The sequence below is a fragment of the Sus scrofa genome, chromosome 7, assembly GCF_054392235.1.
Source record: "Sus scrofa isolate SSC_HxYL_T2T_F1_AM1 chromosome 7, Sscrofa_HxYL_maternal_Yorkshire_Landrace_v2.0, whole genome shotgun sequence".
NCBI classification, from domain to species: Eukaryota; Metazoa; Chordata; class Mammalia; order Artiodactyla; family Suidae; genus Sus; species Sus scrofa.
Genome location: NC_139389.1, coordinates 84,624,810 through 84,635,965, shown reverse-complemented (window position 1 = coordinate 84,635,965; position 11,156 = coordinate 84,624,810). Strand labels below are relative to the sequence as shown.

At 42.3% G+C, this 11,156-nt stretch overlaps 1 non-coding gene across 1 annotated transcript; it reads left to right on the top strand.

Annotated features, from left to right (window-relative positions):
- Positions 1-183: 183 nt before the first annotated feature.
- Positions 184-256, top strand: TRNAR-ACG (transfer RNA arginine (anticodon ACG)). Its single transcript has one exon. It is a non-coding gene; the product is annotated as a tRNA-Arg (tRNA).
- Positions 257-11,156: the final 10,900 nt, after the last annotated feature.

Below are 11,156 nucleotides of genomic sequence, written 5' to 3'. Positions count from 1 at the left end.
CTGCACAGTGACGTAGGGCACGGCTCCGGAAGAGTCACCAATCTCAGGGTCTGGTTCTCGACAAACTTCGATCTCCCATAATGCTTCATGTACTGGTAAAATTCCGGTAAGAGACTACACGTCCCATGAAACCCTGCAGTATAAGCTTGAAGTGTCATCATTGAGAACGAAGAAGTCGTCTCAGGGCCAGTGGCGCAATGGATAACGCGTCTGACTACGGATCAGAAGATTCCAGGTTCGACTCCTGGCTGGCTCGGTGGGGCTAACGCTTTTGGTGCATCCCCTGCAATGCTTTAATGCCCCCTTTTAAAATTTCTTCGCTGTCCTCTCTCGCTCTCATTTTCAGGTCTTAATGTTATTGCATTCTGCAACTATTTCATGCCAGCGTTTAATAATACCTAGTTCAAAGATGGTTCTTGTGTCCCTGCCTTGGTGCATCCAAATGCACCAAGAAAACTGAGTTAATGGCTGGTGCTCTTAAAATGGATTTTGAATGGGCCTTAGTATATTTTTAAACAGATTGTGGCAATTCAGCCACAAATTCCTTGTGATTCGGTATCTCAAATACAAAAAGCAAACACTGAAACACACACACCACTGAAGATAAAGGAATTCATGGTGAGAGATTACAGTGGAGAGAAGTTATGAATTGACTGGCAGAGACAGGAAAGAGTCTCTACATTTTTCTTTTCCATGCTTGCTAGAGGGATGGAAAAGAAGGAAAGGAATGAAGCAAAAAAAGATCTAGGCAGGAGAAATACCTGAAGGCAGGAAGCCCAGAGGTGTTGCGGACTTGGCAGCGGGGAACGGAAAAGAGAATCAATACAAAAGGCCCTAGGCAGGAGGCCTTGACAGAATTTAGAGACCGACTGACAGGGAGTCTGAGAAAGGGAAGTCTGGGGGTGATGCCCAGAGTTCTGGCCTCTTTGAGCGAGACAAATGATAAAAGCTGGTTTAGGGAGAATCGAGGCTGGGGTTTGGAAATGCTGACTTGGACGTCTAGGGGGCGCTGTGTAATAGAGAGTTGTATGAACAGTGATCTGAACCAGACAAGATTTGCAAATCGCCAGAAGAGAGATAGTGACTGAAGCCAGGAGACCGAATGAGATCGCCGCAGTGGACGACAGAGTCCTGAGAAACACGGAATGTGTGTGGATAGGCTAAGCTATAAGGGAATACATTGTAAGCGCCCCAAAAGGATGAAAGTCAGAAAGTCAGAGAACTACGAAAATGCCTATGAAGCCTAAAAGAGTTGGAGGTGCTTGTGTCTCATCTTACTATTACTAGAATTTGTCTTTTTTTTCTTTCCTTTTTTAATGGGAAAAAAAAAAAAAAAAAAAGGTATATGGAAGTTCCCTCCCAGGCCAGGTATCCAGCCCATGCCTCTGAAGTGACCAGAACCGCTGCAGTTGGATTCTTAACCCACTGTACCACAGTGGCACCTCCTAGACTTTTTCTTAAAAGTTTTAGATTTGCAGAAAAATTGCAGAGATAGTACAGGAGTTCTCACATTCCACCCCCCCATCTTTCTCTATTATTAACATCTTAACGTTAATATGGTACATTTACCTGCTGAGCCACCAGGGAACTCTTGATATGTTATTATTGATAATTATTAACTGAAGTCCATAGTTTATTCAGATTTCCCTAATTTTTACCTAATGTCTTCTTTCTGTTCCATGATCCCATCCAGGGTACCATGTTACATATAGTTGTCATATCTGCTCATGTCTGCTTAGGCTCCTCTTGGCTATGACAGTTTCTCAAATGTTCCTTGTTTTTTGCTTTTTAGGAGCGCACCCATGGCATATGGGAGCTCCCAGGCTAGGGGATGAATCGAAGCTACAGCTGCTGGCCTACGCCACAGCCTCAGCAACACGGGATCTGAACCCCAGCTGCATCCTACACCACAGCTCAGGGCAACGGCAAATCCCCAACCCAGTGGGCAAGGCTAGGGTTTGAACATGCATCCTCATGGATACTAGTTGGATTTGTTTCTGATGTGCCACAGCAGGAACTGCCAAATGTTCCTTGTTTTTGACAACCTTAATTGTTTTGAGTAGTATTGGTCAGGTTTACTGCAAGACAGCCCTCTATTGGAATTTGTCTGATGGTTTTCTCATGATCAGACTCAGGTTATGGTTTTGGGAGAGGAAGATCACAGAGCTCAAGTGCCATTTTCATCATGTCATATCAAGAATACATACCATCAACATGATTTATGACTATTGATGTTGACCTTTATCACCTGGTAGAACTAGTGTTTATCAGTTCTCTCCAGTGGAAAATTACATGCCTTCCCCCTTTCCATCCTGTACTCTTTGGAAGTCATTATGTGCATTCCACACGTAAGGAGTGCGGAGTTATTCTTCCCCTCCTTTGAGGTGGAATGTCTACGATATTTATTTGAATTCTTCCCTGCAGGTCTCATGAGTAGGGACTTAACAGGAAGTGGGTGAGTGCTCTTCTGACATTTTAAGAAGAAAAAGAGTTGTTGGGCAGGCCTGCTTTTTCTCTCCCCCAACTGTGCCCAACCAAACTCCACATTCACAGAAGACTTATTAGATGTTGTTTCGTCTTCAGAAGCTAATTATCTGGGCTGTGGACCATCTGTGCTCCTGGCATCTTCCTCCTAATGTCAAGCTGGTGGCTGCTCTGTTGGTTGTTAACTAACCCATCCATGGATGAAAGGGAGAGAAGAAAATCTATGAAATGGTAATGTCAGTTTTGCCATCAGTAAAATAATTTTCAAAAGAATTTGTGTAAAAAGAGCCTAGAATTTCTAACTGACTTTAAAATAAGTTTGGATGGGCTGAATTTCATTTGTCTGGGATGTCTTTGTTTTTTCATTCAAAATTGCCTCCGCTGTGTGGCAAGCGTGATGCTGAACAGAGAAATTCCATACCACATCACACCCTACCTGTCCTATTGCATGTTCCTTTGCCTTAAAGAACAGCATGGACTGTGGGTCTGTCTATATGAGCTACAGACGAGCAGAGGGAAGGACTGAAAAAGAAATAAAGAACCTGTTGTAGGACTTAGCCCTAGACATAAAGCCAGAGTCGGTAGAGTCTGTCTTATGCTCTGTTTCTCTCCGCTCTGCTCTTCATGCTGAACTCTTGTGCTCCAAAGTATGTCCATCACTGTTATATTATAGAATGCAGGCCTTTGCTGAGATGAAGACAGGGAGATGATGGGTAAGAAATAATGTTATTTTCTCCAACAAAAGCTGGTGACCAACAGGGCGGAGCATTGGAAACTTTTCTGGAAGGAAAGGAGTACCCACACCCAGCATTCCTCACCTTCAGACCCAGTTGTTCTACCTGCTCCTGGTTGTATGTCCTTGTTTCAACACTGCCAGTCCATTTTAAACCCTCCTTTCACCTTTTCTTGGGCTCCCCTCCTCCCTCAGCACTTGCCTCCCTCCCCAGCATCACCTTCACTCACCTCTGTGCCTGCCCAGCCAGCCGCACTCTTCAACACCAAAATAATGGCCCGTTTGACCCTCCTACTGCTCCAAATTGCTTCTTCACAATCAAGGCTGTCCTCGAGCTACAAAAGTGGCAGAGTTACTGAGGCAAAATAATCTGTGCCAATTTGCATTCTCTTCCTTGTCATCTCTATTATACAGTATTTATCTGTCAAAATGAATTGAAAGTAGAAACTGTTCTGGAACATAGAAAAAGATGGAAAACTACCCGATTTGTTTATGAACCCAGAATATACCTAATACCAAAAACTATCGGAAATAGCACCCTCTCAAAAAAAAACCCTATAGACCTATCTTGCTATGGATATAAATGTAAAAATCCTAAAATATTTAAGATTAACAATAAAAGCCATGAGTATATTAACACAATAATAATATGCCAGAATCAGTTAGGGTTTATCTCAAGAATTAACGCAAAGTAAGGTATTAGGACATTTATTTATATAACAGATCAAAGATAGAAAAAATATTTGATCATTTTTAATAGTCATCAATGAGAGAATGTGGTGGATCAATTCCATTTTCTTTTCTTTTCTTTTCTTTTTTTTTTTTTTTAGGGCCGCACTAGCAGCACATGGAAATTCCCAGGCTGGGAGTCGAATCCGAGCTGCAGCTGCTGGCCTGTGCCACAGCCACAGCCAGAGCCACAGCCATGCCAGATCCTTAACTGAGCTAGGCCAGGGATCAATCCCACATCCTCAGGGATCCTAGTTGGGATTGTTAACCACTGAGCCATGAAGGGAACTCCTCAATTCCATTTTCTTAAACATTATTTTTTGTCTTTTTAGAGCTGCACCCATGGGATATGGAAGTTCCCAGGCTAGGGATTGAATCAGAGCTGCAGCTGCTGGCCTACACAGGATCCGAGCTGCATCTGCAACCTACACCTCAGTTCACCACAACACCACTGAGTGAGGCCAGGGATTGAATCTCCATCCTCGTGGATGCTAATCAGATTCCTTTCCACTGATCCATGACAGGATCCTAAATATTCTTTTTTTTTTTTTTTTTCCTTTTTGCCATTTCTTGGGCCGCTCCCGCGGCATATGGAGGTTCCCAGGCTAGGGGTTGAATCGGAGCTGTAGCCGCCAGCCTACGCCAGAGCCACAGCAACGCGGGATCCGAGCCGTGTCTGCAACCTACACCACAGCTCACGGCAACGCCGGATCGTTAACCCACTGAGCAAGGGCAGGGACCGAACCTGCAACCTCATGGTTCCTAGTCGGATTCGTTAACCACTGCGCCACGACGGGAACTCCTAAATATTCTTAATAGCCTTAATATTCTTTACACATAAACACTTGTATATATGAAGTCAACAATTTATGTAAAGATAAAACAAAACAAGAATCTCTTATCACTGTGTTGTTTAATATTATTCTGAAAAATCCAATACAGTAAGACTGAAAATTTTTAAAAAAGAATTATGGTTTTTGGAAACAGGCAAATGTATCATTGTTTGCAGATAATATGATTGTATACATAGAAAATCCATGAAAATCAATTCTAAAATGATACGAATTAATAATAGAATTCAGGGACATCACTTGAAGCAAGACAAACATAAAACATATTGTAGCCTTCTTATAAACTAAGAATAACCAGTTAGAAGACATAATTAGGAGTTCCCATTATGGCTCAGTGGATCAAGAACCTGACATGGTGTCCATGAGGATGCAGGTCTGATCCCTGGCTTCACTCAGTGGGTTAAAGATCCAGCAAAGCTACAGGGTAGGTTGCAGATGCAGCTCAGATTCAGCATTGTAGTGTACAGATTCAGCTGTAGTGTTGGCCAGTAGCTACAGTTATGATTTGACCCTAGCCTGGGAACTTCCATATGCTACAGACGCAGCTGTTAAATAAAAAAAGAAAGAAAGAAAGATATAATTAATAAAAATATCTCGATAACATGGTAGTTAAGATCATGGGCAGTGAAGCCAGATGACAAGAGCTTAAAGCCCTATTTATCCACTTACTTACCATATGGATAAATGGCCTCAGTTTCCTCATCCACAAAATGGGAATGTAAATAATAGTTCTTAATTTATAAAGCTGTTATGAGGATTAAATTAGTTAATATAGTAAAGCATTTACAACCTATCTTGCACATAGTAAGCATTCAATATACATTAGCTATTGTGATTAGTTTTTCCCCATTAAAAAGGGGGTAAAAATAACACCACCATAAAATAGTTAGCTATAACCTTAATGGAAAATATGAGGAACCTATATAGAGAAAAGCATAAAATATTCCTGAGTGATATAAAGACTGAAAAAAATGGAGAGGAGTTCCTGTGTGGCTCAGTGGTAATAAATCCAACTAGTATCCATGAGGATACAGGTTTGATCCCTGGGCTCTCTCAGTGGGTAAAGTGAGCTGCGGTGTAGGTCACAGATCTGGCTCAGATCTGACATTGCTATGGCTGTGGCATAGAGTGGCGGCTGTAGCTCCAATCTGACCCTTAACCTGGGAACTTCTATATGCCACGGGTTCAGCCCTAAAAAGACAAAAAAAAAAAAAAAAAAAAAATTAGCCATGTTCTGAGGAAAAATAAATCTTATAAAGATGTCAATTCTTACCAAATTAATTTTTCACTTCACTGTTCCAACATTGGATCACAATTCTTTTTTTTTTTTTTTCACCTACCCACGGCATATGGAGGTTCCCAGGTTAGGGGTCCAATAGGAGCTGTAGCTGTGGGCCTACAGCACAGCCACAGCAACGCCAGATCTGAGCCTCGTCTGTGACCTACACTACAGCTCACAGCAACACTGGATCCTTAGCCCACTAAGCGAGGTCAGGAATCAAACCCATAACCTCATGATTCCTAGTCAGATTTCTTTCCGCTGTGCCACAACGGAAACTCCTCAATCACAATTCTAATGGAATCTTTTGTTACTTGATAAAATCATTCTACCATTCATTTGCAATAAAAAGCAGACAAAAAAAGCAAAGAAAAAAAATTTTTTTTTGTCTTTTTGCCATTTCTTGGGCTGCTGCCACGGCATATGGAGATCCCCAGGCTAGGGGTCCAATTGGAGCTGTAGCTGCCAGCCTACTCCAGAGACACAGCAACGCGGGATCTGAGCCGCATCTGCGACCTACACCACAGCTCACGGCAACGCTGGATCCTTAACCCACTGAGCAAGGCCAGGAATTGAACCTGCAACCTCATGGTTCCTAGTCGGATTCGTTACCCACTGAGCCATGACAGGAACTCTGAAAAAATTTTTTTAAAAAGGAAGACGGAGGAGGAATTTGCTCTATATCTTTAGCCTGTTACTGCAAACCGTTTATGAAGCAAGCGATGTATAAATAAATAAAAGGCTATAATGTGCAGTCGGTACAAGTATAGACAAATTAAAAAGGCTAAACTAGGAGCTCGGTAACAGACCAGTTGTTTGTGTACCCCTGTATGATTAAATATATGAATTCAATTTGTGATAATAATAACAACAAACATTTATTGAGCCCTTATTTTATGTCAAGTTCTATGAAAGAAACTTTATGCTCAACAGAGTTTTCGTCATGGCTCAGCAGAAATGAATCTGACTAGCATCCATGAGAACACAGGTTTGATCCCTGGCCTTGCTCAATGGGTTAAGGATCTGGTGTTGCCATGAGCTGTGGTGTGGGTTGCACACACCGCTTGGATCCTGTGTTGCTATGGCTGTGGTATAGGTCAGCAGCTATAGCTCACATTGGGAACCTCCATATGTGGCAGGTGTGGCCCTAAAAAAAAAGACAAAAGACAAAAAAACAAACAAAAAAAAAAAAACAAAAAAAAATTAGGTTCACAAGAACCCCGAATCTTCACAAGAACCTAGTGAGGCAGGAAATATTACTCATCTATGGGTGAAGGAACTCAGTCTTAGGGAGGTTAAGTTACATGCCCCCCGCCCCTGTCCGGGAGAAGGAATTTAGATGGGGTACAGACCTAGGCTGACTGACTCTTTGATCTTAACTTTAAAAAATATCACCTACAATTTTCCTTTTCAAAAGCTATCCTAGACAATGTTCACAAACTAGGGCAAAGATTCATTAAGAGAAATGCTTAGTGTAGCATTTTTTTATGATTACAAAAAATGTAAAACGAGTTGGATATCCTATAGGGGTATGGTCAAATAAATCATCCATGCAATGAAATCTTAAGCAGCCATTAAAATCAATGTTGTCAGAGAAAATTTAATAACATGGAGAAATGCTCCTGATGTGCCATTAAGTGACACAGATAACAAATTGCATATAGAGAATGACTTCAATATGTGCAGGGGAAATGCATTTTCCAAATTTTCTATTATAAGCATGTTTGTATGATATGGAAAACTTTTTGAAAAAATATGTATAAAACCTGTGATCTCTCCCTGGTATTTCTGCTTTTTTGCAGGGTTGTTTTGCTTTTTTTTTCCCCTAGTTTTACTGAGAAACAATTGACACACATCACTGTAAGTTTAAGGCATACAGCATGATGGTTTGATTTACATATATTATAAAACAATTACCACAATAGGTTTGGCTAACATCCATCTTACAGATGCAATAAAAAGAAAAGAAAGAAGAAAAAAGAAAAAAATGTTTCTCCTTGGAATGAGAATTCTTAGGATTTATTCTCAACAATTTTTTTTTTTTTTTTGGGCCCCACCAGCGGCACATGGAAATTCCCAGGCTGGGGGTCCAATTGGAGCTGTGGCTGCCAGCCTACACCACAGCCACAGCAACTTGGGATCCAAGCCGCGTCTGTGACCTACACCACAGCTCAAGGCAACACCAGATCCTTAACCCACTGAGCGAGGCCAGGGATTGAACCTGCATCCTCATGGATGCCAGTCGGGTTTGTTAACCACCGAGCCATGAAGGGAACTCCCATGATTTTCTTTTCTTCCTTTTTTTGCCAGACCTGCAGCATGCAGAAGTTCCCTGGCCAGGGATCAAGCCATCACCACAGCAGCAACCCAAGCCACAGCTGTGACAATGCTGGATCCTTAACCATTAGGCCACCAGGGAATTCCTACCTTGTGATTCTTGATTCACTTCTCTTGGTTTTCAGTCACATTCATTTGCACATCCTGTCACCTGATATTCTTAGATTTTTTTTATGTGGAGGACAGGGTCCATTTCTTTTTTCATTATTACCTTTATTATTTCAGATACCAAAATCTAGTATGGTTCAAGATGAACACCTAATTGAGGAAATGCTGAATGTCACCATAAATATCAGGAAGAATTGTTTTGAGATTATGGACGTTCACTTCCAGATGCCACTAACTACAAAAGGAAAATGTGCTTCATATATGAGAGAGAGATCTGGCAGTTGCCACCTTAGCCAAGAAATCAAACTCAGCATAAGTTACTGTGGTGAGACATTCGGACCTGATGTGGCTCTAAGGTGATGTAATGTGAAGTACATAATGTCACCTATTAAGTATTCTTTGCAAGAATGTTTAACCTGAATCTAATATAGCCTGAAGACCTACTTCCACTTTACAGGAAACTTAAGCTTACAGCCCTGTCCAATAGAAACTTCTACAGTGATATAAATGTTACGTGTCTGGACTCATACATAACCACCAACCTATTGAAAGTTTATTTCATTTCAATTAACTTAAAAAAATTTTTTTTGGCAGCACCTGCAGCATGTGGAAGTTCCTGGGCCAGGGATGGAACCCATACTACAGCAGTGACCTGAGCCACAGCTTTGGCAACTTTGGATCCTTAACCCATTGTGCCACAAGGGAACTTAACTTTGAATTTAAATAGCTACCTGTACTATGTATCTGCTATACTGGACAGGAGAGGTACAAATTCACCACCACATGAAACAATTAGACCATGGGACATTCTACACAGTAACCAGCCTGGATTTTTCAGAAAGTCTATTTCATTAAAAACAAAAAACAAAAAACAACAAAAAAAGCAAGGCGTTCCCTTGTGGCCCAGTGGATTAAGGATCTGGAGTTTTCATTGCAGCAGCTCTGGTTGCTGCTATGGCACAGGTTTGACCCCTGGCCTGGGAATTTCTATATGCTGTGAGCACAGCCAAAATATAAATAAATAAAATTTTAAAATAAAAAAAGGAGTTCCCACTGTGGCACAGTGGATTAATGATTGGGGCTGTCTCTGTGGTGGTGCTAGTTTGATATCCACTAATTATCAGAGAAATGCAAATCAAAACTACAATGAGGTATCACCTCACAGCAGTCGTAGTGACCATCATCAAAAAGTCTACAGGGGGAGTTCCCATCATGGCTCAGTGGTTAGTGAATCTGACTAGGAACCATGAGGTTGCTGGTTCAATCCCTGGCCTTGCTCAGCGGGTTAAGGATCCGGCATTGCCGTGAGCTGTGGTGTGGGTCGCAGATGTGGCTCAGATCCCATGTTGCTGTGGCTGTGGCATAGGCCAGTGGCTACAGCTCCAATTGGACCCCTAGCCTGGGAACCTCCATATGCCACAGAAGCGGCCCTAGAAAAGGCAAAAAGACCAAACAAAACAAAACAAAAAAGTCTACAGGGGAAAAAAAAAAAAGTAGTTCCAGTCTTGGCTCAGTCGTTAACAAACCCTTAACAAACCCAACTAATATCCTTGGGGATACAGGTTTGACTTCTGACCTCACTCAGGATGTTAAGGATCCAGTGTTTCCATGAGCTGTGATGTAGGTTGCAGACACAGCTTGGATCCTGAGTCTCTGTGGGTATGGTGCAGGCTGGCAGCTAAAGCTCCACTTCAACTTCACATGCTGTGGGTGCAGCCCTAAAAAATGACCAAAAAAAAGGTCTACAGGGGAGTTCCCATCATGGTGCAGTGGAAACGAATCTGACTAGTATCCATAAGGATGTGGGTTTGATCCTTGGCTTCATTCAGTGGGTCTGGGATCCAGCGTTGCCATGAGGTATGTGGTGTAGGTTACAGGTGTGGCTCAGATTCCACATTTGCTGTGGCTGTGGCCAGCAGCTGTAGCTCTGATTGGACCCCTAGCCTGGAAGCCTCCACATGCCTCACCTATGGCCCTGAGGACCAAAAAAAAAAAAAAAAAACCCTCTGCAGATAATAAAAGCTGGAAGAAGGTGTGGAGAAAAGGGAACCCTCCCTACACTTTTTTTTTTTTTTTTTTTGGTCTTTTTTGCCTTTTCTTGAGCGGCTCCTGCGGCATATGGAGGTTCCCAGGCTAGGGGTTGAATCGGAGCTGTAGCCACCGGCCTACGCCAGAGCCACAGCAACGTGGGATCCGAGCCGCATCTGTGACCCACACCACAGCTCACGGCAATGCCGGATCGTTAACCCACTGAGCAAGGGCAGGGACCGAACCCAAAATCTCATGGTTCCTAGTCGGATTCGTTAACCACTGCACCACGACGGGAACTCTCCCTCCCTACACTTTTAGTGGGAATGTAAATTGGTGCAGCCAGTATGGAGTTTTCTTAAAAAAAAATCTAGAAGTAGGAGTTCCCTGTTGGCTCAGTGGGTTAAGGACCTGTATTGTCACTTCTGGGCCCAGGGTTGCTGCTGTGGCATGGGTTTGATCCCTGTCCTGGGAACTTCCACATGCTTTAGGCACAGTCAAAACAAACAAACAAAAAAAAATAGTTACCACATGATCCCGCAATGCCAATCCTGGGCCAATATCTAGAGTAAACCATAATTTGAAAAAATATATGCACCTCAGAGTT